Below are 26,867 nucleotides of genomic sequence, written 5' to 3' on the forward strand. Positions count from 1 at the left end.
TGGGGGGATCTAAAATGTCCCGTAGTTGCCCATGAAGCACCACCCAGGACAACTCCAAGTCCCAAAAAAGCATCCCCATCTCATCTCTTCCTCCCATTCCCCGCACCCAGCAGCAACCATGGCCACCCTTCCAACACCAAAGCCACATTTTCTCTGTGGACATTGGATTGGTTGTGTCCATTGCACATCTATGTCAAGAGGGGGCTTAGATTCCACATGGATACTGGATGCACTCCTCCTGCTTTCAGTTGTAGGCACTCTAGGCTCCATGGTGTGGTGGTTGACCTTCTTCAACTCCATGTTAGCTGAGTGGGGTAAGTCCAATAAATCAGAGTGTAGGAGTTGAAGTCTGGTGAGGTTCAGGGCATGGCTATCATATTGTCAGTCCAGAGATTCAAATCCACTAAATATATCTTAAACCCCAATACCAACTACAATTCCAGTAAAGCCGCATGAAAGTCTTGTGAAAAGAGATCCCATCTGAGTCCAGTTCCATCATGCAGAAACAACAGCTCCAAAGAAGGGCCATCTGACATGGCAGTGAACCCCATCTGCCATGACCCTAGAACCTGTGGGTCTCTTTAGCCCTCAAAAGAACCAATACCTGGGGTTGTATCTACTTTATCTGTCTCTGAAACTCTGCTCAGGTGTGCATAAGGGCAATCCTTCTGACAACCCCCAGACTCTTTTTTAGAGACTGGTAGCCATATAAACTCATTTCTCCTTTCCATTTCCCCCTTACATTAGGTCAAACAGCATTTTAAAATCATGTTATTATATGCAGACAGGGATATTCTGTTGATCCGCATTGAACCTTTAATTCAAGGTCATTTTCTAGTTGCATCTTCAGCTGGTATTTGGTAGTGATCCCTCGGTGCCAGGGAGGCTCATCCCCGGGTGTCATGTCCCACGCTGGGGGGAATGCACTGCATTTACATGCTGAGTTAGGCTTTGAGACTGGCCACATTTGAGTAACATGAAGGCTGTCAGGAGGAAACTCCCAGGCACAGTGCTGCTCTAGGCCTTGTTCTTATTTCAGGCATATAGGCTCACAAGCATAGTCATTAGTATCAGGGCCTCACTGTTGGACCCTCATTCCTTCCTGGTCCTTACCGTTGCACCTGGGGGACTGCTGCTGCTCCCCTAGGGATCACGACAGAGCCCCCCTGGCCAGGAACCCAGTACCCCCCCAGCTGTTGTTTTTGTTTCCACTATGAGTATATCGAAACATTTCCATGCACCCTGGACATATGACCTGTATAACTCCCTGTCAACCATATATAGCCTTTCAATAACATCCCATACCAGTATTCCTCTGCTGACATTGTTGAACCACTCTGTGATCCAAAACTTCCTGTGAAGTGAATCCCAATATAATGTCAGGTTCCCTTACTAGTAAAATGGAATATAGCGATGAGTTTAAAGGTTAGATCTAGAGTACATATTGATTTGGAAAAATTTCTACATCCTATCTTTTTATTTTCTTTTTTGCTAATTATTGAGCTTCTCTTCACAAGAGTCTTAGATCACAGTAATTCATATATACAATATACAGTACTCCCACACATCCACCATAAAACCTTTTCCCTTCCACAGCGATAAACTTTTAACTTATTCATTTCATATTTACTGAAACTGATGTACAGACTCCGAAACAATAGCTTTCAAACAAGGTGACATCTGTGCATACAATGTGGTCCATACTTTAGGATATACAGTTTTCTAAATTTTTTAGTTATCCTATGTTTTACATTAGGGTTTACATTATTAGTCTGTCGTCCCCCATATGTTTTTGGTGTAATATTACATGTTTTATATTCATCCTCATGTACTCTCACGAAACTCCTCTCTTGTCCCCACATTTACCTTGGTTCCATCCATTCAATGTCTATTTTCCCCTCGCCTTGGGGCCCACAGTGACAGCCAATCTCCATTTCCTGAGGAGCCATGTCCAGAGATACTTGCAACAGTGTTCAGGGCCTGACTTCCTCAACTGCCCTAATGCCCTGGGAGCCACCTTTTCTCTCTAGAGATACAGTTCTCTCCATTTGATGGCATTAGTCCTCCCCAGGATGTGGGTCCACCCCAACTCTCACTTGTTGGGTCTCTACCCAATGGTACAACCCACCCTGGCAAAATGAGCGTACAGACATTCCCCAGGAGTCCATCCCGCATCAGACCATCCCCTCTGAGCATCCTAAACAGGTAACCCTCCTAATTATATTTTGATACGATTTTCTCAGCCTTTTACTCTCAACCAACACCTGACAGTCTCCTGTGTTCATATGTTGCCCCTCCCTCCCCCCAATTTTGTGGGCAATATTACCCATCCACCCATCCCCAGCCCCCCTCAAACCCGCAAAACCCCACCCAAAGGTAACCCCTTGCCCCCATTTTATCTCTTCTTTGTGCTCATACTTACGGCCAGCTCATCATAGATTCCACCCCTGCAGACGTCGGCTCACATCCTTGCTCCACCCCCTGATTTCCTGTAAGCCTATTTTCCAGTCTCTAGCTCTCTGAGGCAGCTTGCTTATTTATCATTGAGGTCATGTAGTATTTGTCCTTCAATGCCTGGGTTGCTTCACTCAACATAAGGTTCTCAAGATTCATCCATGTTATCACGTGTGTTTGTAGTGTATTTGTTCTTACAGCCAAGTAGTATTCCATTGTGTGTATATACCACATTTTATCGATCCACTCATCTGTTGATGGACATTTGGGTTGATTCCAACTTTTGGCGATAGTGAACAATGCTGCTATGAACATTGGTGTACATATATCGGTTTGTGTCCTTGTTTTCAGTTCTGCTGGGTATATACCCAGCAGTGGTATTGCTGGGTCATATGGCAAATCTATGGTTAGTTTTTTGAGAAACCGCCAAACTGTCCTCCACAATGGTTGGATCCTTCTGCATTCCCACCAACAGTGCATGAGTGTTCACCTTTCTTCACATCCTCTCCAGCATTTGTATTCTTCTGTTATTTCCATAGCTGCCAATCTTATGGGAGTAAGATGGTATCTCATTGCAGTTTTGATTTGCATTTCCCTGATAGCTAGAGATTTGGAGCATTTTTTCATGTGCTTTTTAGCCATTTGTATTTCTTCTTTGGAGAAGTGTCTGTTTAAATCTTTTTCCCATTTTTTAAATGGGTTGTTTATCTTTTTATTTTCAAGATATAGGAGTTCTTTATATATGCAAGTTATGTCTCTTATCAGATATATGGTTGCCAAATATTTTCTCCCATTGTGTGGATTCCCTTTTTACTTTCTTGACAAACTCCTTTGAGGTGCAGAAGGCTTTAATTTTGAGGAAGTCCCATTTATCTATTTGTTCTTTTGCTGCTCATGCTTTTGGTGTGATATTCATGAAGCCATTTCCTATTACAAGGTCCTGTAGATGTTTTCCTACACTGCTTTCCAAGGTCTTTATGGTCTTGGCTCTTATATTTAGGTCTTTGATCCATCTTGAGTTGATCATCGTATAAGGTGTGAGATGGTAATCCTCTTTCATTCTTCTACATATAGCTATCCAGTTCTCCAGGCAGCATTTGTTGAATAGGCCATTCTCTCCCAGTTGAGAGGGTTTGGTGGCTTTATCGAATATTTTATGGCTATATATATGAGGTTCTATATCAGAACTTTCAATTCAATTCCATTAGTCTGTGTGTCTCTCCTTATGCCAATACCATGCTGTTTTCACTACTGTAGCTTTGTAGTATGTTTTGAAGTCAGGAACTGTGATTCCTCCAATTTCGTTTTTCTTTTTCAATATGTCTTTGGCTATTCAGGGCCTCTTTCCTTTCCAAATAAATTTCATAGTTAGTTTTTCTAGTTCCTTAAAGAAGTCTGTGTTGATTTTTATTGGGATTGCATTGAATGTATAGAGCAGTTTTGGTAGGATAGACATCTTAATACTATTCTGTCTTCCTATCCATGAACAAGGAATATTCTTCCATTTATTTAGGTCTTTTTTGATTTCCTTGAACAGTCTTGTAGTTCTCGGTGTATAAGTTTTTACCTCTTTAGTTAAATTTATTCATAAGTATTTGATTTTTTTACTTACTATTGTGAATGGTATTTGTTTCTTGATTTCCTCCTGATCTTGTTCATTATTGGTGTACAGAAATGCTGCTGATTTTTGCACATTGATCTTATAACCTGCGACTTTACTGAACTCATTTATGATTTCTAGAAGCTTTGTTGTAGATCTCTCAGGGTTTTCTATGTATAGGATCATGTCATCTGCAAATAATGAAATTTTGACTTCTTCCTTTCCAATTTGAATGCCTTTTATATCTGGTTCTTGCCTCACTGCTCGAGCAGGTACTTCTAAGACTATGTTAAATAGGAGTGGAGACAATGGACATCCTTGTCTTGTTCCAGAGTTTAGAGGGAAGGATTTTAGGATTTCTCCATTGTAAGCAATGTTGCCTGTAGGTTTTTCATATATACTCTTTATCATGTTCAAAAAATTTCCTTGTATTCCAATCTTTTGGAGTGTTTTTATCAAGAAAGGGTGCTGTATTTTGTCAAATGCTTTTTCTGCATCTATAGATATAATCATGTGATTTTTTTCCTTCAATCTGTTTATATAGTGTATTACATTGATTGATTTTCTTGTATTGAACCATCCTTGCATACCTGGAATAAATCCCACTTTATCATGGTGTATAATTCATTTAATGTGTTGTTGAATACGATTAGCAAGTATTTTGTTAAGTATTTTTGCATCTAGGTTCATTACAGAAATTGGTCTGTAATTTTCCTTTCTTGTGGTGTCTTTGTTTGGCTTTGGTGCTAGGGTAATGTTGGCACCATAGAAGGAGTTAGGCAATGTTCCTTCTGTTTTGATTTTTTGGAATAGTTTCAGCAGGATTGGTGTTCTTTCCAGAATGTTTTGTAGAATTCACCTGTGAAGCTGTCTGGCCCTGGGCTATTCTTAGATGGGAGATTTTTAATGACTGATTCTATCTCTTTGCTTGTGATTGGTTTGTTAAGATCATCAATTTCTTCTTTCATCAATATGGTCTGCTTATGTGTTTCTAGGAATTTGTCCATTTCCTCTAAATTGTCATTTTTGTTGGAATATAGTTTTTCAAAGTATCCTCTTATGATAGTCTTTATTTCTGTGGGGTTAGTAGTGATATCGCCTTTCTCATTTGTTATTTTGTGTATTTGCATCTCCTCTCTTTTTTTCTTTGTTAGTCTCACTAAGGGTTTGTCAATTTTGTTGATCTTCTCAAAAAACCAGTTCTTGGACTTGTTTATCTTTTCAAGTGCTTTCTTATTTTCTATTTCATTTAGTTCTGCTCTTATCTTTGCTTTTTTCTTCTTCTTCTTCCTTTGGAGTTAGTTTTTTTTTTTTTTTTACTAATTCCTCCGAGTGTGCAGTTAATTCTTCAATTTTAGCTCTTTCTTCTTTTTTGATGTATGAATTTATGGCTATGAATTTCCCTCTCAGAACAGTGTTTGCTGCATCCCACAGGTTTTGATATGTTGTGTTATCATTTTCATTAATTTCAAGGTAGTTATTGATTTCTTTTGAGATTTCCTCCTTGACCCATGGTTTCTCTAAGAGTGTGTTGTTTAACTTCCGTATCTTGGTGCCATATCTGGATCTCTGGCCATTGCAGATTTCCAGCTTCATTCCATTGTGATGAGAAAAGTTACTTTGCAGGATTTCAATCTTTCTGAATTCATTGAGACATTCTCTGTGACCGAGCATGTGGTCTATCTTAGACAATGATCCATGTGCACTTGAGAAGTATATATATCCTGCTTTATTTGGGTGTAATATTCTGTATATGTCTATTAGGTGCAGCTACTCTAATATACTGCTCAAAGTTTTTGTTTCTTTATTGATTCTCTTTTGAGGTGTCCTGTCCAATGGTGATAGTGGGATATTAAAGTCCCCCACTATAATTGTAGAGACATCTATTCCATCACTTATTTTCTCCAGTGTTTGCCTCATGTATTTGGAGGCACCCTTGTTATGGGCATAAATATTTATGATTGTTCTTTCTTCTTGAAAAATTATCCCTTTCAGTAATATGTAGTATCCATCTTTGTCTCTCACAATAGTTTTGCATTTAAAGTCTATTTTGTCTGATATTAATATAGCTATTCCTGCCCTTTTTTGGTTATTGTTTGCCTGTAAGATTGTTTTCTAATTGTTCACTTTTGGTCTCCTTGAATCCCTGGGTCTAAGATGTATTTCTTGTAGACAACATATACATGGATCATATTTCCATATCCAATCTTCCAATCTGCATATCTTAACAGGTGAGTTTAATCCATTGACATTCAGTGTTATTACTTTCTTTTTTTATAAAGATTTATTTACTTATTTCTATCCCCTTCCCCCCACCCCAGTTGTCTGTTCTCTGTGTCTATTTGCTGCGTGTTCTTCTTTGTCTGCTTCTGTTGTTGTCAGGAGCATGGGAATCTGTGTTTCTTTTTGTTGTGTCATCTTGTTGTGTCATCTCTCCTTGTGTAGTGCCATTCCTGGGGAGGCTGCACATTCTTTAGTGCTGGGCAGCTCTCCTTTTGGGGTGCACTCCCTGTGCATGGGGCTCCCCTATGTTGGAACACCCCTGTGTGGCACAGCACTCCTTGTGTACATCAGCACTGTGCATGAGCCAGCTCCACACAAGTCAAGGAGGCCAGGGGTTTGAACTGCAGACCTCCCATATGGAAGATGGAAGCCCTAACCACTGGGCCAAGTTCCCTTCCCTAGTGTTATTACTTTCAAGGAATTACATATATTAGCCATGTTTTCTTTGGATTTGTGTTCACTCCCCTCCACCTCTGTCTCTCCTGTTTTTTTCTTTCCTCCTGCAGAAACTTCCTTTAGTATTTCTTGAAGGGCAGGTTTCTTGAATGCTAGCTTTGCTGGATATAGTGTTCTTGTTTGGAAATTCTTTTCTTTTAGTACCTTGACTATGTCATACCACATCCTTCTTGCTCCTGTGGTTTCAGATGAGAAATCAGCCCTTAATCCTATGTAGCCACCTTTATATGTGATGGCTCCTTTTCCTCTTGCTGTGTTCAGTATTTTCTCTTTCTCTTGAGCATTGGATAATTTGACAAATACATGTCTGGGAGTAGATCAATTGGGATTTATGTTGTTTGGGGTACATTGTGTTCCTGGACATGTACATCTATCTCCTTTAATAGGTTTGGAAATTTTTCAGCCATTATTTCCTCCAACACCCCTTTTGTCCCCTTTCCCTTCTTTTCTCTTTCTGGGATGCCTATAATGCACGTTTGTGCAGTTTGCATTATCAATCAGGTCCCTAAGTCCTTGCTGGATTTTTTCTATCTTTTTATTGATCAATTCTACCATCTGTTTGGTTTCAGATATAGTGTATTCCATATCACTAATTCTTTCTTCTGCTTCTTCAAATCTGCTGTTATTTGCTGAGAGTGTATTTTTTATTTCTTCAACTGTGCTGTTCACACCATCATATCCTTTATCTTTTTTGGGTATGATTACAATTTCTTCTGTATGCTCTCTAAGTGTTTTCTTAATATCCTTAATCTCTTCTCTCACTTCATTAAATTGGTCCATTGTATATGTTTTGTAAGCTTTGATTAGTTGTTCAATGTTCCATTCCTCTTCCTGGTTTTAAGTTTGTTCTTTGGATTGGGCCATGTTTTCCTGATTATTGGTATGGTTTGTAGTTTTTTGTTGCTGTCTGGTCATCATTTTATATTGATGAGCTTATTCAGTTGATTAGCTTCTTCATCTTGTCTCAGGGTGTAGTTAGTTTTTGTTTTTGTGTGCATGTTAAGTCTTCTCTTTGTCACTTTGTTCTTCTTATTCTCTTTCCTTGTTGTTGGCTAATTTCCCTTGAAGAAAAATGCTAGGACCAGAAAAGCAAAAGGGGTAAGAAAAGAAAAAGTATAATCATAGTATATATAGTAAATGTTAGCAGAAGAACCATGTGACATCTAGGAGAATGGATATTAAACTCATGTAAGCTGTGTAGAGTTATAACAGTAAAAAAAGTGGAGTACCTAAAATGAGATAGTGAACTGAATATGGAGAGGAATATACTATGAATTAAAAGACCAGTGTGATCAACAGAGAGGGAAAGAGGAAAGAAAGGACAATAATTTATAGAGTGAATAAAAGCTAGAAAACAGAATAAAGGTATTAGAAATAAAAAGTCAGAAAATTTGGGGGCTAAACAAAGAGAGGTGGAATGAAAGAGAAACAATAAATGGTGGAGGATAGAAAGATGTAAAGGAAAGGGGATAGCATTGGTAGCCAAAACCAGTATAACACAGAAAAGAGGAAATAAGGATGAGGAAGCACAACAAATGAGAAATGCTGCCTGAAGCACCTAATATTAAAAAAGAAAAAAGAAGGGAAAAAAGGAAGCGTGAAAAGAAAAGAGAAAAATAAAAATAAAAAAGGGCCATGGTGGGATAAAGAGGAAGGAATAGCAAGAAAACAAACCAACAAAAAAGACCAGACGAGACCTCAAGCAAGGCATCCTCTTTGCAATTGAATAAACTACTTAGGAGTCTGACCTTCCCCCTTTCTCCCTTCCTCACTTCCCTCTCTCCCAGGGGAGCAGGAAGGCTGTGTGAGGGTCCTGTAGGAGATTCAAATGGGTCCCTGGGGAACCAAATCATCATTAAAAAAATGACTCTTATTCTCTTAAAAGAGAGCACCCACACCTTGCCAGAAACCCTAAATATGCTATTGGAAGCCTGAAAATATGTCCTACTGTCCCTTTCCCTTAGGTGTGCTACAGGGAGGCCAGTTAATTTTCTGACTTCACCTCCCAGATGAAGTTTGCTATCCCAGGGCATTTAGGCAAATCAGGTTCTCTCATCAGATTCACCTCTCTTCTCTTCCTAGGCTCTCTCAAAGCCAGCTGGTATGCTCCTCCAAGCTCAAAAAAAGGGGAGGGGACCAGAAAATTGAACCTGCACTCTTTAGGCCCCTCCGCACCTCCCACCAAATCCTCCCACTGTAAAGCTGTAAAGAAGGAAACACTGAATATGCTTACAAAAAGAGTGAATGTAATATTGTGTTAAATTTGAATGAGTTTTTTAGTGTTCAGAACAAAGTGAGAATTGTGGTAGTTTGAGATGCTGATTTCCAAAGTGATATTTCACTTGGCCTTAATGACTTTTTGGAATTCTTTCTGTGACACATTGGAAAGGTGAGGGACTGGAGGATACAGAAGGGTTGGTGATGGAATAATATCTCCCACAAAAGGCATGTTCAGATTCCAACCCTTGGTCTTGGGTGTGACCCCTTTTGTAAATAGAACCTTTGAATATGGGGTGTTAATCCAGTGTGGCTGATGGTCTCATAAGCCAAGGAAATTGGACAAGGATTGGAAGCTTCTGGGAGCAATCAAAACCTGGAATTGAATGGAACCCAGAAGAGAAAGGAGAACACATGGCCCTCTGTATTGTCATGTGACTGAAAAGCCAAGGAACACCGGGATTGCTGGCCAGCCAGGAGATATTGACCCTGGGTTGAAGAAAGCCTTCTATCCTCTGAAGCCTTGGGTCAATAAATTCCTGTTTGTAAGCCAATCCATGCTATGATATTTGTTTTAGCAGCCAAGAAATTAATAGAGGAGTTATGGGGGAAACCTGAGAGTACACAGTTCTGACCCGCAGCCCCTTCCATTAGAGGAGACTTGCTTTATCATTTTTGTTGAATAATGATTTCTTCAGCAGAAAATCAATTACATAGTTCTTTTTCAGAGAAAAGAAAATATACCTTTCTTAAAGAAAAGCATTTTCCTAATGCAACAATGCTGAAACTGGTAGCATTTACAGGAAGAATTAAGTAGCATACAACTGTTGTTAAAGACAATGAATAAAAAAGAATAATAAAAAAGTCAATGAATATTTTTATAGCAAATAATGAACCTTTCTTGGTAAATAAAATCAAATGTTTTTTGATCATAATAAAAATTATAAAGTTTCACTTGATAAAGACATTTTGGTGGGTGGTTAATATTCAGTAGTAATTTTTTAGTGATCAGTGAAACCTCGAAGAGAAGAACCTAAATATATGACTACATCAATGATTCTCACCCTGACAGTTATATTCATTACAGTGTCCCAAAAGAATGTCTCCTAATTTATTGTACATGAAATTCTTGTAGGGAACATTTTTAAAATACTACTTTCTGTACCTCATACCTAGGTATTTTGATCTTAGGTTTGGGATGGAGGACCAGAAGTCTGCATTTTATTAAAATGTATTAATTTTCTTGATTAGTACATAAACATAATAAGAATGAGGTATCTAGAATAATTTTACTCAAACTTCTGTCCCTTCAGCCTAGTCTACTCTGCCAATATTTCAAATTGTTATTATTATGAATTTAATTTTATCCAGAAGTTATTTCCTAAGGTAACAATTCATTTTAAACACTACCCTTTCCCCCCACTGTTATATTTCTTTGACGTTTTGAATTATACCATATTGATTGCCTTCCTTTTCCTATATGGATATATTTTCATTTACTTTTCTTGTGGTTACCATGGGGTTAAAATTTAACATCCTAAATATATAAAATAATATATTATTTGATACCAACTTAATTCTCATGGCATATGCATATACTTATCTTTACCTCTATAGAAAACGATGGACATTTCATAACAAAAATGGATGAACCAAAGGGAAAGATATAACATTTGTAAATACGTGCATGTGTAACACTTAAAATTCATTTTAATATGGGAAGTAAAAAAATGGACAGAATGCTCACCAGCAATCCCCAATATAGATGGATTGGAAAGAATTGAATTAATACAGTATGCCAGGGTAAAGAGATGGGCCAGCATGGCCAGAGAGGTGACAAAATAGGAAGGAAGATAGGGTGCCAGGCCAACCCCCAGTGGTATAAAAGCTTTTCCATGGACATTGATTACCTTTCCTTCCATCTACCTCTAAGACCAGAAGACCATTGCTCAGGCATCATGACCAATGCCCCTTCAACCAGGCATCCCCAGTTGTCTTCCTGTAGAGCTCCCTTTTACCTGTTCTGTTGCTAAACAGCCTGTCCTATTGCTAAAGAGCCTTCAGATCACTAGTGTTCACAAAAGGGGATGGACTCTTGTGGCCCTGATGTCCATTTGCAAACTCAGGAGGCAAAAAGGAGGAGGCCTGGGGAGCAGACGTAACTCAAGTGGTTGAGCATCTGCTTCCCAAGTACGAGATCTAGGGTTAGATCCCCAGTACCTCCTAAAGACAAAATGAAAATCCCCCTAAACAAACAAACAAACAAAAAAACAACTTTCATTGGGGAATGGTTGTATCAGTGATTGAGTGCCTGCTTTCCATGTAAGAGGTCCTGGGTTCAATCCCTGATACCTTCTAAAACAAAAAAGGAGGCCTAAATGATTGGGCAGCAGAGAGCCCCATCTTATTCCTCCTCCTCCCTAGCACCCTGTATTACAGTACAGAAGAGGGCTGAGGCTAGTCCACGTGGAGTCACCAAATATTTATTGTGTTGGACCCCTTAACTGTCTCTCATCTGGAATCACTTGAGCCAATTGAATGAGACCAGATTAGTAAAGTGGAGCAGAAACTTTATTCTTTGGTAAAAAATGGAAAAGAAAGCATCCATATTTTAACTTCTTCCCAAAGGGACAGGGCTAGAGTTCTTTTATGGGAGATTGGGATGAGACAAGGGTGGCAGGCTTGTCATGCACAGGTGGTCTTTCCTTTCAGCCAGTACTTTTTGCACATGGACCATAGTGGCCAGTCTGGAAAGGATTATCTTGGGCTGGTCTTGTGGTTACTAGCAGGTGGCTCAGACTGGTATTGTAGTTACTGGCATCCTGTACTTAGTTTCTGAAAGCAAAAGGTAGCTGAAACAAAAGGTTAGGTGGGATTTTCCATGAGTATTCCTTCAGGTCATGCTCCATCAAAGTGACAGATCCTCATTAAAAAAGACCCTACCAAGTTCATTTAACTTCTGACACTACAACTAAATTACAGGGTGTTTGAGCCATGGACACATACATCTCAACTAAAAAGGCCCATCTAGAGTCCTGTACTTGGAGACTACTCTGGAGACTTAAAGAAAATCAGACTTCTTCCTGGGCTCAACTTTGTATTTCTTTTTATTGGAATAATGTAAGAGACAAGAGGCAGAATGTTTGTTTGTTTGTTTTGTTTAACTATCTATCTCTCTAGCAGATGGACTTATGCTTAACTCATTTTATGGTGCTGTGATTTGAGAGGAAACCACTTAATATCTTCTCTTTTCCCTGTTGTATTCCTGATCTTAAACAAAAATAACACTTGCATGGGTATCTGAACTTTGTTCTGACAGAATCTTTGGAGCACATATTTCTGTTATGTGCAAACAAAGAGGTCCCCAATATCATACCCCAAGAATAAAAAGCAGATGTAGACTTATCATGCATTATGTGGCCTTTTCTGACCAGCTTCTTTTTCTTAACAGTGTAAATCTGATATGCTTCCACATCTGTATGTGTCAGGAAAGTGTTTTCCTTTTTACTGCTGAGTAGTATCCCAAGGCATAGTTGTATCAACCACAGTTTGGTTATCCATTCACCTAGTGAAGGACATCTTGGTTTTTCCTAGCTACTGGTTAGTATAACTAAAAGTTGCTATAAATATATGGGTACTGTTTTTTTATGTGGACATTAGTTATCAAACAAACTTGGGTTCATATCCAGGAGTGTGATTGATGAGTCACATGCTAAAATTTTTTTTCATAAGACATGCTACAATGTCTTCCAAAGTGACTGTGCCATTTGAATTTATTCCAGCAACACATCATGAGAGTTCCTGCTGTTCCACATCATTGCTTGCAATTGGATTGTCTGTTCTTTGGATGTTAGCCATTCCAGTGAGTAGGTAGTGTCTCTCTTTGTTGGTTTAAGTTACTTTCCTATAATGAAAAGTGATGTTAAGTATCCTTATGTGTGCTTATTTGCCAATTGTATACCTAACTGGTGAGGGGTCCAGTCATTTTCCAAATTTTTAATTGTGCAGTTTGTTTTCTTTTTATTGAGCTATGTAGGCCTTTTGTATATTTTGGTACAAGTCCATTTTCAATGTGTGTATTTTACAAAATTTTCTCCCAGTGCAGGCTTGAGGTCTTTTCATTCAGTTAACAGTGTTTTCCACAGAATAGAATTTTTAACTTAAAAAAAAATAAAGTCCCATTACCTCCTTTTCCTTTCATGATCTTTAGATGCTGCATATAAAAACTCATCAGCAAATGTAAGGTCATGCAAATTCCTTATTCTATTGGTTTTCAAATTTTTATCATATTACATCTTACTCATAAGCCTAATGTACAGTCTGCCAAAGGGGTGCTGAGGCAATGTACCAGAAATCGGTTGGCTTTTAGAAAGAGTATTTGGGATAAAAACTTAGAATTATACGGCTCTAAAGAGTACAACTCAAGATTACTTCCTCACCCAAGGTCAGTTGCCACGTGTTGGAGCAAGATGGTAGGTGAAGTCTGGGAGAGTTCAGCATTCCTCTTTCCTCTTAAGGCTCTGTGGGCTCAACTTCTTCCACTCTCAGCTGTAGGCTGCCTTGGGGCTCAGCTGCTCTGTTCTCTTCAGCTGAAAATTATCAGGCAAATGGCTCATGTGTTTCAGGGCCCCAGCATCAAAATTCTCTGTACTTCCATGTCTATGGAACTATGTTTTCCCCTCTGTGTATCTCCTTCTGTGTGTTTCTTGAGTGAGTGCCCATTTTTATAGCCCACCAAGGGGGTGGGGACTCAACTCTGATGATGCCCTAATGACATGGTTGAATCAATGTCCTAATCCTGATTTAATCAATTAAAAATAAACCATCTTGATTTATTATACCCAATGGGTATCACACCCAGAGGAGCAGACCAGCTCACAAACATAATCTATGTCTCTTTTTGGAATTCATATATAATATCAAACTGCCATACCTTGAAACTCTTTTGGGTGGGTTTCTGTATAAGATGTAAAATTTATAACTTTGATTATTGTTTTTTTTTTCTATATGGCCATCTAGTTGTTCCATTTCTATTTGTTTGAACGATTATGTTCACTTGAAAATATTTTCAGGGGTCTATATATGGGCTATTTTGTTCTTTTCTTTTTTGTGTGTGCCAAAGTCAGCCAAAGTCACTCTGTTAATGTCATATTGTAATAAGAATTGGAAACAGGCACTCGGGATCTTCATTTTGTTCTTCTTAAGTGTTTTGCATGCTATTCTAGGTGTAGAAACCATTCACAAATATCTACAAATTGCATTTCTGAGATTTTGTATAAGAACTTAAAAATATTGAATCTACCCACCATGAAAAAGGAATATTTCTCCGTTTATTTAACTTTAAAATTTTTTTCAAGGTTTTTATAGTTTATGGGATAAAGATACTTACATATTTTTTTTAGGTTTGACCAAAGGGATTTGTTGCATGTGTTCACTTTTATAAATGCATTTGTCTGTGTGTTTTTTATTTCATTGTTCATTGCAGGGAAGGGGAAATGAATTGAGTTTTGTATATTTACCCTGTACTTTTCTTCTAATTATTTGCATAGGTTCTTATCAAGGCATTTGACATTTAGCTCCATTTCCTTTGAACTTGCAGATTTATAGCACTGAAAAATATGAAATTTAATTTCAGAGATTCTGATTGTGGCCTGAAGGGGGCGCCAGTCCAGAGCAAAACAGGGAACTCCCAAGTTTCCTTTGCTGCATAGGCTTCCACTAGAGAGAGACTGACTCATCTTTTTGACCCAACTGAACCTCCGACCAAGTGAAATAAACCTGCCTTTTAGGGCCCAAGATGGTCGCTGTGTCCCATGAGGATGAGGGCTTCCTAGTGCGATACCAACGCAGGAAGATACAGTGGCCGTGGGACAACTTGCGCCCCGTCCATAGTTCAGTCATAAGTTTTCATTAATGTCAGCCTCCTAAAATGTCTTCCCCAGGTCCCCCTCCTTGAATGTGTTACATAAATGGTTTGTAGTTTTCAGATAACAAATTTTGCACTTCCTTAGTTAAATTTCTTCCTAAATATTTTATTCTTTCCGGTGCTGTGGTAAAAGAAATTGCTTTATTAATTTTCAGATTGCTTGTTGCTATGTTACAGAAATACAATAAACTCTTGTGGAGCTTTGTGGATTGTTTATTAGGTGTGACAGTATTTTGTGAATTCTAGACGGTTTTTTATATATAAATCATATCATTTCTAAATACAGATCGTTTTCATTCATCCTTTCAAATTTGGATGCATTGTCCTCCTTTTTCTTGCCTTAATTGCTCTGGTTAGGACATCTTTGACAGTAGTGAATAGCAGTGGCAAAAACAGCATCTTGATTTGTCCCTGATCCTGTCAAGGAAGATTTATAGTCTTTCACCACTATGACGCTAGCTATTTAGTCTCACTTTGCTTGGATTGTTTGTTTTTTGTATTTCATCATGAAAAGGCATTGGATGTTGACAAGTGGTTTTTCTGCAGCAATTGGCATGTTCACAGCATTTTTTCTTTGTTGAATTAATGTTGCATGTTGCTTTGCTTTTTAAATGCCTTTTTATTTTTAAAAATATTTTTATTAGAGATGTAGTTTTGTGGTAAAATCACGAATAAACTACAGAGTTCCATATAACCCTTTCACTGGCAGTTTTCCCTATTATTAACTCTTGGCCTTAATGCAGTATTTTTATTATAACTGATGAAATATCATTATTAGAATTATACTCTTAAGTGTATGCCATAGTTAACTCTAGGGTTCTCTGTGTTGTATATTTCTATGTTTGACAGTTTTATTCTGGTAACATACTTAAAATTTTCCATTTACTTACTTTCCAATATGCAATTCAGTGATGTTATTTACATTCATGATACTGTCACTGCCATCCACTGCCAAACTTGTCCATTACTCCATAGAGAAACTGTACCAATTAAACCATGACTCCCCATTCCCTACACCCACACTAGTCAAATACCAGTTCATAGGGAGAGTAATGCTTATGACAGGAGGCCCAGCTGTAGCCTTAAAAGCTGCATCACAAATGTCTGCCCTGGATACAAACCAACCAGGTAACAATTACTGAGCCCAGGACCCAGGATCTCAGGATGATACAATCTAAGGTAACTGCTTGACCATGTCACTCCCTAGATGGGGCTGAGGATGCACAGTCCTTCCTGCTCTTAGTCCACTTGCTAGCAATCTTCCTCTATCCTTTCCCTTTCCACATCATAATTTTTGAACTCTTTATATTTCCCCCCAGTTAGTGCTGGAATTCTAGAGTTCACTTTGAAAACTACAAATTCCTAAAATCAGAGGTCAAAATAAGCCTTAGCATGAGAACCAGAAAATATTCCCTCTTTCTCCAAAAACTGGCAGAAGTGGTCCTTAAAATTGTGATTTTTAAAGACACCCACATTTCAGAAGTTTTGCTGTGCCCTCTAAATGCCCCTTCAATCCTCATCCCAGGAGTCTCTGTTCCTCTCTGTTTATTGATATTGAAATGCACATCTACTCTGCAACATGGGGATTTGTGTGTTCTTTCAGCAAACCAGAGAAGGATGGATGACCCTTAGAACTTTTCACATGTCAAAAGCATGATGACTCACAAGTCTTTTTTAACTTAAGGAGGAAAGAATGAGTTTGTATTCATTTTAATTAACACAGGAAATGAAGAAAAAAACTGCAATTCCATGCTATCGTAGAAGCAGAAATTTAATGTAATATTCTTGTCAAGAACTTGCTATTTACAAAAAAAACAGTATCCCTACCCAAATGGTTAGTATTTTTTTTTGCGTTTTATACAGAAATGAATTACGCTGCCACCTCTCTTCCAAATCCTCCCTTCTCACTCATTCTTGTCTCTTTTGTCCTAAAGCCCAGAAAGCAGTGGCCCTTGGCTCTTGCAGGGACCTTAGATTAAACATCAATGGATCAGTGCTGGGGCCCTCCTCACCAACTGGAAGAGGGTCCACAGCTCCTCTCTCAAGGGAGGGCTTGGTTTGGGAGACGGAGAGACTCCTGCACTCTCTAGCTCATTAGCAACTGCTAGAGCAAGCACTACAATTGACTCTAGAGATGCCTCTAAAATTTGAGCTACCTGCAACCCAGAAGCTGCATCTGGAGCTGGATCTGGTGGCAGAGGTGGTACTGCAGGCAAGTCTAGCTCAAGGTCTGGTTGTAGGCCTGCCTCTGGAACTAGTGCTTGAGCTGCAAAAGGAGAAATGTTCACCCACATGACTTCTACCCCATTGCTTTCAAAACAGCAAAATATCCCACTGCCTTTGAGAATCCCAAGCCCAAACACAGAAACCCTCCAAGACTTTAGTCCACTAGTTGTGTGATCTAAGGTTACTTCTGTCTTTGATTCTGGTCAAACACCAGCCCCTGAGACTCTTCACTATGTCCTGCCCCCCAGTTTCCCCCATCACCTGCCCAGGGGCACCCACCACCACTAATGCTCACCCTCTGCCTCTGCCTCATGGTCTGTGCTTGCTCATGCTGTTTAAGGAGAAGCTGAGCAAACTGCTCCAGCTCTGATCCAGGCAGATTGAGCTATTGGTAGGTCAGCAGCACATGGAGGTCCAGAAAGTCTGGGCACTGTCAGATATCCTCAGAGAAATCATACAGCCAGGTGTTGTGGATGAAGGAGATGGTGCTGGGCATAGTGAGGAGGGAAACAGAGTCAGAGGCCTGAACTTTCCTTCCCACTGTCCTCCCACAGCACCCCTGGTGGAGCTGGTCCCCAGTGCCTGACACTGATCTTCAACAAGTCAGGCTCACCTTCTCTCCCACACATCAACCACCCTTTGGCTGTCCTAGCAGAAGAAGGCATGGTCGTTCAGCAAAGGTCTAGGAAAGAATCTCAATTTTAGGGCACCCTCAATCATTATTCTTCCCAGTTCTGCCTTTGAAGAAAGCATGACATACTTTTCTGTCTATCTTTCTTGGCCCCTCTCCCCATAGAAATACCAATTTTGTAAGGGCTGGCAGGGCTGTGTCTGCTTTGTTCATTTCACCTTGATCTCAAATATCTTATGAATATGAGATTAAGCAGAGTATATCCTCTTGCCTTTCCCAGGGACTGTTGTTGCACCTCAGTCTGTAGCTGAAACTCCAGTGTGCTGTGTTATTCTACTGTGTGTGTTCATCTTCCACTGAAAATATACTCCTGATAGGTGTGGAGAAAGCCTTGCTCAGCCCTACTGCAGCTGAGTTCCCTTGATTGAAATTTGTGAATGTGTTGCTCACCACAACTCCCTTTTTGGGACCATGTTCATGGGGTGAAGAGTATTGGGTGGGGAAAACAGAGCTGGAAATGGGCTGTGGTGGGGATTGATTCTTCCAGGGACTGGCCCTGAGACCCCAGCCTCCCCTTTCCTCCTCAGGGGTGCAGGGTCTCATCCAGAGCTCTCTTTGAGATCCTTCTTTCTACAGGCAGAAGTCCTTAGACCTGAATCCTCTATGGAGTATCATCAGATGTTTGGGACCCAGCTCAGCCCCCTCCAGAGCCTCAGTCTCTCAATACACATTGATGCCCACTGTTCATTGGAGACAAGAGACCCTCATACTTGTCCCAAAGTCTACTCTGTTTTCAGTTAGTCCAAGCTTCCACCATCCCCTCAGTATTTGGGAGGATGCATCCATTCCTAGATGAGATCATTACTTCCAATGTACTGTGTACATTAACTGCTTATGATGGGTGTTGTGGAACTAGAATGGTAGCCCAGGGGAAAGGAATTTGTGTTTCATTTATTTATTAAATTATGCCAAATGCCTACAGATGTGCTTACAAATAGCAGGCATCAGTATATTACTTTTTGAATGAATGAGCCCCAAGCAGCACCTTCCCAGATAACTGAGAGGCCCTGAGTCTCCTCCACCAGCGCTCAGGGGCCCTTTTTTTGCTATCCAAAGGATGGGGGCCCCAGAGATGGAATCTCAGATCTTCTTTAGAAATGGGAAAATATATTTGCTCATGGCCACAGAGAGGGGTGAGTCAGAGCTCTTCTTCATAGGAAGAAGAAAACACCAGAAACCCATTTTCCAGAGCCAGGCACTGGTTGAATGCTTCCCATGACTTATCCCTGTTAATCCTCATATTAACACTGTGAAGTTTGTCCTCTCTCAACCCACTTTTCAGAGGAGCCAGCTGAGCTCAAGGAGGTAAAGTGACATTCCCAAGATAAACTGCTAGTATGTGGCAAATGGGTGCCTGTGCTGGGGTGAGGTGCTCACATTGTAAAGAGAAGGTACAGACCTCTTGGATGGTAGTCAAATCTCTGTAGATGCAAAGGAAGTTGGTGATGAAGGAGAAGTTCCCATTCTAGAAGGCAGGCACCAGGTATCCCACCACTGTCTCTAGCCTACCAGCTTTTATTTCCTTCATCATGTTAGTCCTGGCCAAACTCAAAGCTGACACATTTCACACTGATGCTGGGACAAAGGTGACATGTGTGATTCTTTTATCTGCTGTGCCACCAGATTAACAAAAGGTAAATAATGGTAATACCAATGGCTGGCTTGGAGTAGGGAAGTCTCCATCTTCATAGATTGCTCTTGGTAACTTAACTGAGATTACTTCTTTTCTAAGTTATCTTCTCTAATTCTTAAAATTTTAGTTATGCACATACTTCAGTCCAGCATCACTGTTTCTGGGGGTCTATTCTGAGTGTGTGAAGAGCATTAGAATAGAAAGAGAGAAACATGATCTCTATGTAGTTCTGCTGAAATACAACCAAAAGGAATCACATCAAGTGCCATCAGAGGTTAAATATCTATGACAAAAATATGTGGTTAAGCACATCTGTTTGTGAACATTCTTCAGTCCAGACCCTTGGTCTCAAGGGGTTCACTGTGCCATGTTCCTCAGGATAGGAATTTACAGAAACAGGGATATATAGTAATATCCCCTTACCCTCATTTGGTAAGAATGTTCTTCTAGGCTTGATGATTAGTGATATTAGAGAAGTTGTGTAAGGACAGTCAAACACAGGATACGTAGGTCAGGTAATAAAAACAACCAAACAATCACAAAATGCAAAGAATGTCATGGTTCAAAATGAAGTAAAAACATTATAAAACGTCTTTTTTGGTATTACTTCAAAGAATAGCGAGAGTGGCTATACATGAACAAATCAGGGACTGGGCAGTGGAATTTAGGAAGTGATGTCAGCTCAGATAACTTTGTGAGTGGGGCCCTGGATTAATAATCAGGAAAACCCAGGGAGGGAGCTTGGAGAGTTGCCAGGCTGGGGTCTGGGAAGCCCCCCCTCACTATCTTTGGACCCTAGGTATAGAGACCACTCTGCATTCACTCTCACCTTTGGCATGCACTGGCCCTTACTGTTGTGCTTGCTCTTTGCTTGATGACATGGTGTATATGATTCTATTATCAGCTTCTCACCAATTTTTCTGGGTGGATCTTTTCAAAGACAGTGCCCAGCAGCTAGGCCTGGAAGAATTAGCTTCCTGCCTGGCTATAACCACAAGGGGTGATCCCACATGTTGTTCTTCTCCCCATATTAGATACAGAACCCTGTCTGCACAGACTTCCCTCAGGAATGTAAACAACAGCTTTTGCTTAACATCTGGTTAGGTTTTCCCCATGCCAACTCTCCCCTTCCTGCCGTGGCAGCCCTGATCTGGGTATGAACATTATAGGCCCACCAGGATCCTATCCCACCAAGAACCTGCTCCTGCCCTAGGCCTGACCACCCCCAATAGTCCTCCACTCCACACACACATGCTGGGGTGAGAATTTCTTTGAGACTGCCCAGACAGGATCCCAAATATTTACCTGGTGTTCCTTCCCCGGCCCTGTGTCACCATATGTTTCCTTTTGGTGCTTCCTGCTAAATGGCAAGATGTTTCTGTGGTGAAGCCTTAGCCAATGGCTGCAGCTTTGGAAAAGGTTCTCACTTTGTGTTTTACTGAGGTGAGAGCCCTGGGAAGCAGGCAAGCACGAAAACATCTTGTTCTCTTGAGCATCTCTGCTCAGTTGAGCTTAGTAAGTGGCTATGTCTACTATGTTGGTAACTGGTTACCAGGTTTCCAAGTTCTGTTCTGTTAGATCTCCAAGAAAGTGAAGTTCCTTCCTGGGGTGTCTTTACATGTGCCCCCACCTTGGGTAAAATCTGACCTAAGGCCCCTCCGGGTTGCTGACTCTCTTCTCCCTTGTCATCTATTTAAATCTACATTTATACCAACATAGTCATTCCTACAGGCATTAGGAAGGCCTGAGAATTTCAAGACCCCAGTATTGAGTAGGTAGAGCTCTGTTCAGACCTTACTCCTTCTCCTACCAGTTCTGTGACCCTGGAAAAGGCATTGTGCCTCCTCTTGGGTCTTCCAGTCTCCCCACCTGAACCATGAGGATCATTCTAGATTGTATGGAAGTTTAGCAGATGTACATGCATCGTCTCTATAAGTCTTGTGGGATGGTGTTACAGGAACCTAATATATGAATTTAGAGATAGAGGAATTACAAGAAGGTATGGGAGGCAGCAGTAAATTCAAACTAAAACAGGGCTGGTTCCTGTTGATGTACTCTTGGGAAAGTAACTTCCCTTCTTGGTTTCACTTCCCAGTCCACACCATGGTATTCTTGAAATTCAATAAAAATCATAAATCATCATCCTCTGACTTAAAATGCTTCAATGACTACCCATGATGTTTAAATCAGATTAAGTGCCTCATTTAAAATTATGTGGTAGGCAGCCTGTAAATGGCTGCCAAGGATCTCTGCCTCCTAGTGTTCACATTCTTGTCTGGAATTAGTGACTCTCTTCTAATCAATGGAATATGGACAAAGAGATATGTCACTTCCAAGTTTTATAAACAAACCATTTGTGTCCTGCTAGGCCTCTATTTCCTTTTGTTCATATGTATCTATATCTATCAATATTTCTATCTATATTTCTTTCTCTTACTCTCTCTCCTTCTCTCTTATCCCTCCCTGTGGGAAACAAGTTGTGATGTGATGGGCTGCCCTTTGCAGAAGCCCACATGGTAAAAAACAGAGGGAGCAACTGAAAAACTACAAGGGACACAAGCCCTCAGGTGAAACTAAAACCTGGCAGTAACACATGAGTGACCTTGGAGTAGATCCTAGCTCAGAAGAGCCTCAGTTGAGACCACAGTCTCAACCTGGGAGGGGGTGACAGATGTTGCTAGGTACCTCCAGGTTAGGAGAGCGGGGCCAGAGTGGGCCTTGATTTGGCAGCGAGTAGATTGTTGGAGACAGCCAAGATCAAAAGTGGGGATACAGGTCATGGTGAGGTCACAGATAGGTCATGGACACTTGGTGAGCTGTGAACTGGAAGGCAGTAGGCTAGGACAGTCAGCTGGTAAGGGGCTGTTGTCAGTTAACCAGTTGCAGGTTGATGGAGTTTTGTCTGCTCTAAAATTCTGAAGAGGAGGCATGCTTCAGTGTAGCTACATGAGCCTCCAAATGCAGAGAAGTGAAGAAGAGGATGGCAGAGATTACAAGCATGAGAAGGACTCCAGCCTCCACTGCTGCCTTGAAGATGGAGGGAGATGTGGAAAGCATAGAAAGAAACAAAAATTTCCAGTCTCTGAAATGATTTTAGATGTGGGCTTTCCCTAGAACCTCCAGGAAAAAGCAGTCTTGGGGACCCCTTGATATTTGCCTGGAAAGACTAGAATATGAGGTACACTCACCCAGACTACTGACACACAGAAACTGCTGGGTAATAGATGAGTTTTGTTTAATTCCATTATGTTTCTGGTAACTTGCTTGTTGGTTAAAAAAAAAAAGAGAGAGAAAGAATACAAGCTAATTGATGGACTTTCAGTGAGTGAAATCATAACAAAATAGATAGGATATCTATGAGCCTAGTCTCTATTCTTTTTTTTTTAATTAGAGAAATGTTTGATTTATAGAACAATCATGCATAAAATATAGGGTTCCCATATACCGTCCTACTATTGACAACTTGCTTTGTTTTGGAATATTTTTTACAATTCATGATGATGGCACATTTGTATAATTTCATTATTGAGTATAGTCTATGGTTTAATTTAGGGTTCACTGTTTGTATAGTACAGTTCCAAGGATTTTTAAAATTTAAAAGAGATTTATTTATTTATTCCCCCTACCCATACCCCTCCTGTGTCTGCTTTCTGTGTCCATTTTCTGTGTGTTCCTCTGTGTCTGCTTGTATACCCATTAGGTGGTTCCAGGGACCAATCCTGGGACCTTCTGGAGTGGGAGAGAGGTGATCATTCTCTTGAGCCACCTCAGCTCCTTGTTCTGCTATGCCTTCTTATTGTTTCTCCTCTGTGTCCCTTATTGCATCATCTTGCTGCACCAGCTCTCCACACTGGCTGGCACTCCTGGACGGGATGGCATTACTGCATGGGGTGGCACTCCCGTGTGCTCTGGCACTCCGTGTGGGAAAGCTCAGTGTGTGGGCCTGCTTGCCTTCATTAAGAGGGCCTGGGCATCAACCCCTGGACATCCTATATGGTAACCTGGAGCCTAACTGCTTGAGCCACATTCATTTCCCTCCATGGATTTTTTGCAAAATATTTTATTCTATTGCTTTCTATACAATCTAACATTTCCCTTTTCAACCATATTTGGATACTTATTTCAGTGCTTTTAATTACGTTCACAATCTTGTGCTCTCATCACCACCATCTAATACCAAAACTTTATTGTCAACCCAAACAGTGTCCCTCTACAACATAAACCTTAACTTCCTCTTCCCTCTCTCTACTCTGTCCCCTCGTATCCTACATTACAATTTCTGACTATGTGTCCATTTATCCTAGTTATTTCATATCAGTGAAATCATACAATGTTTGTTCTTTTGTTTCTGGCTTATTTCACTTATCATGATGTATTCTAGGTTCCATCATGTCATTGCATCTGTCAGAACTTCATTCTTATTGATGGCCCTCTTCACCTTTCTATCCTAACTGGTCACTTTCCACTATAAACATTCTATTTAATTCCATGACAGATAAACAGGCCAAAAGATATTTTCTGACAATGGTTACTAGAAAGAGCTATTTTATAAAGTCTAAGAGAAAGTTTTCTGCTAAGAGGTTGCCATGATCAGCATCATCACAGCCCGAAGGCATTTGCTGAGTGGATTTTTTGCATTGGCATTCTGTCACGTGTTCTAGTAATGGTCCCTGATCTCTGAATCTGGAGACTCTAACCAACTACTGCAGACTTAACCAAAGAATTAGGCAATGAATGGTTGTCTAAGGTTCCCTTATGTTTAGTAAACAGTGACCTGGCCACCCTGTCAGTAACTTAACCTTCTGTGGTCCTGGTGATAGCCCAGCTTAGTACCTTGGGCAAGAGACTTGCAGGAGTACAGGACAGAGCTGTTCTGTGCAGAGAAGGAAGACCCGAGAGCTGTCTCTTCCTAAGCTTATGAGAAGTGAGAGCTTCCTGCAACCAGATGGAAGGGCAGCAGGTAGTGTCAGAAGGGGATATTGCCTGAGGATGGGAGGAGAGTTAAAATAGGAGGTGTGTGTGTGTTTGTATATGTGTGGTCATGCTTGTGTTGGTGTATGTGTGCATGCATATGTCTGTGTATCAGTCCAGGGAGATTTTTTTTTCCCCTTTGGTAGAGAAGTTTTGAATTTACAGAATAATCATATATACAATATAAGATTCTTGTATACCACCCCACACCAATACCTTGACTGGTATGGGACATTTGCACAATTGATGCTAGAACATTTTTGTGATAGTAATATTAATTAAAGTTCATAGTTCAACTTTGGATTCACTGTGTACTGTAATCCTTTATTTTTTTTAACATTTTTAATAAAATTTTTAATTGTCTTTTTTTATAAAGCTATGTAGACCACACAAAATGTTACATTAAAAAATACAAGAGGTTCCCATATACCCCCCTCCCCACCCCCCTCCCAATCCTTCCACATTATCAACCTCTTTCACCAGTGTGACACATTCATTGCATTTATTTATTTTTTAAATTCATTTTTAAAAAAATATTACATTAAAAAAATATGAGGTCCCCCACACCCCCACCCCCCACCCCCCACAGCAACACTCTCCCCCATCATCATGACACATCCATTGCATTTGGTGAATACATCTCTGAGCATTGCTGCACCTCATGGTCAATGGTACACATCATAGCACACACTCTCCCACATTCCATTCAGTGGGCCATGGGAGGATCTACAATGTCTGGTAATTGTCCCTGCAGCACCACCCAGGACAACTACAAGTCCTGAAAATGCCTCCACATCTCATCTCTTCCTCCCATTCCCCACACCCAGCAGCAACCATGGCCACTTTTTCCACACCAATGCCACATTTTCTTTGATTACTAACCACAATAGTTCATGAATAGAATATCGGTAAGTCCACTCTAATCCTTACTCTATTCCTCCATCCTGTGGACCTTGGATTGGTTGTGTCCATTCCACATCTATGTCAAGAGGGGGCTTAGATTCCACATGGATACTGGATGCAATCCTCCTGCTTTCATTTATAGGCACTCTTGGCTCCATAGTGTGGTGGTTGACATTCATCAACTCCATGTTAGCTGAAAGGGGCAAGTCCAATAAACCAGAGTATAGGAGATGAAGTCTGTTGAGGCTCAGGGCCAGGCTATCATATGGTCAGTCCGGAGATTTAGGTCCCCTAGATATATCTTAAACCCCAGCACCAACTACAATTCTGGTAAAGTAACAGGAAAGGCTTGTGAAAAGAGACCACATCTGAGTCTAACTCCATCACGTTGGCCCCAAAGAAGGGCCAACTGAAATGGCAGTGAACTCCATCTGCCATGACCATAAAACCTGTGGGTCTCTGTAGCCCTCAGAAGAACCAATATCTGGGGTTGTATCTACTTTTTCTGTCTCTGAGACTCTGCTCAGGTGTGCATAAGGGCAACCCCTCTCATAACCTTCAGGCTTCTTTTGAGAGACTCATAGCTATATAAACTCATTTGTCTTTTCCATTTCCCCCTTGATTTAGGGCAAAAAGCATTTTTAACTCCTGTTATTATATGTTGACAGGGATATTCTGCTGGTCCAAGTTGAACCTTTTATTCAAGGTCATTTTCTAGTTACGTCATCAGCTGGTACTTGGTAGTGATCCCTCGGTGCCAGGGGTCTCATCACTGGGAGTCATGTCCCATGCTGGAGGGAAGGCAATGCATTTACATGCTGAGTTTGGCTTCTAGACTGGCCACATTTGAGCAACACTGATGCTCTCAGGAGGGAAATCTTAAGCACACTGCTGCTCTAGGCCTTGCTCTTATTTCAGGTGCACAGGCTTACAAGCATAGTCATTAGTATCAGGGGCTCATTGTTGGAACCTTATTCCTTCCTGGGCCTTGCTGTTGCACCCAGGGTACTGTTGCTGCTCCCCTAGGCAATGCGACAGAGCTCCCCTGGCCAGGAACCCAGCACCCCCCCAGCTGTTGTTTTTAATTGTTTCCACTATGAATATATCCAAACATTTCCATGCACCCCGGACACAAACCTTGTATAACTCCCGGTCAACCATATGTCTCCTGTCAATAACATCACACACCAGTATTCCTCTGCTGCCACTTTTGGACCACTCTGTGATCCAAAACTTCCTGAAAGGTGAAGCCCAATGTAATGCCAGGTTCCCTTAATAGTAAAATGGAATATAGCGATGAGTTTAAAGGTTAGATATAGAATACATATTAATTTGGAAAAATTCTACATCCTATCTTTTTCTTTTCTTTTTTTCTAATTATTAAGATTATCTTCACAAGAGTTTCAGATCACAGTAACTCATATATATTATATACAGTACTCCCACATATCCAATATAAAACCTTTTCCCTTCCACAGCAATAATCTTTTAACATATTCATACCATA

Source organism: Dasypus novemcinctus, chromosome 28, assembly GCF_030445035.2.
Source record: "Dasypus novemcinctus isolate mDasNov1 chromosome 28, mDasNov1.1.hap2, whole genome shotgun sequence".
Taxonomy (NCBI): domain Eukaryota; kingdom Metazoa; phylum Chordata; class Mammalia; order Cingulata; family Dasypodidae; genus Dasypus; species Dasypus novemcinctus.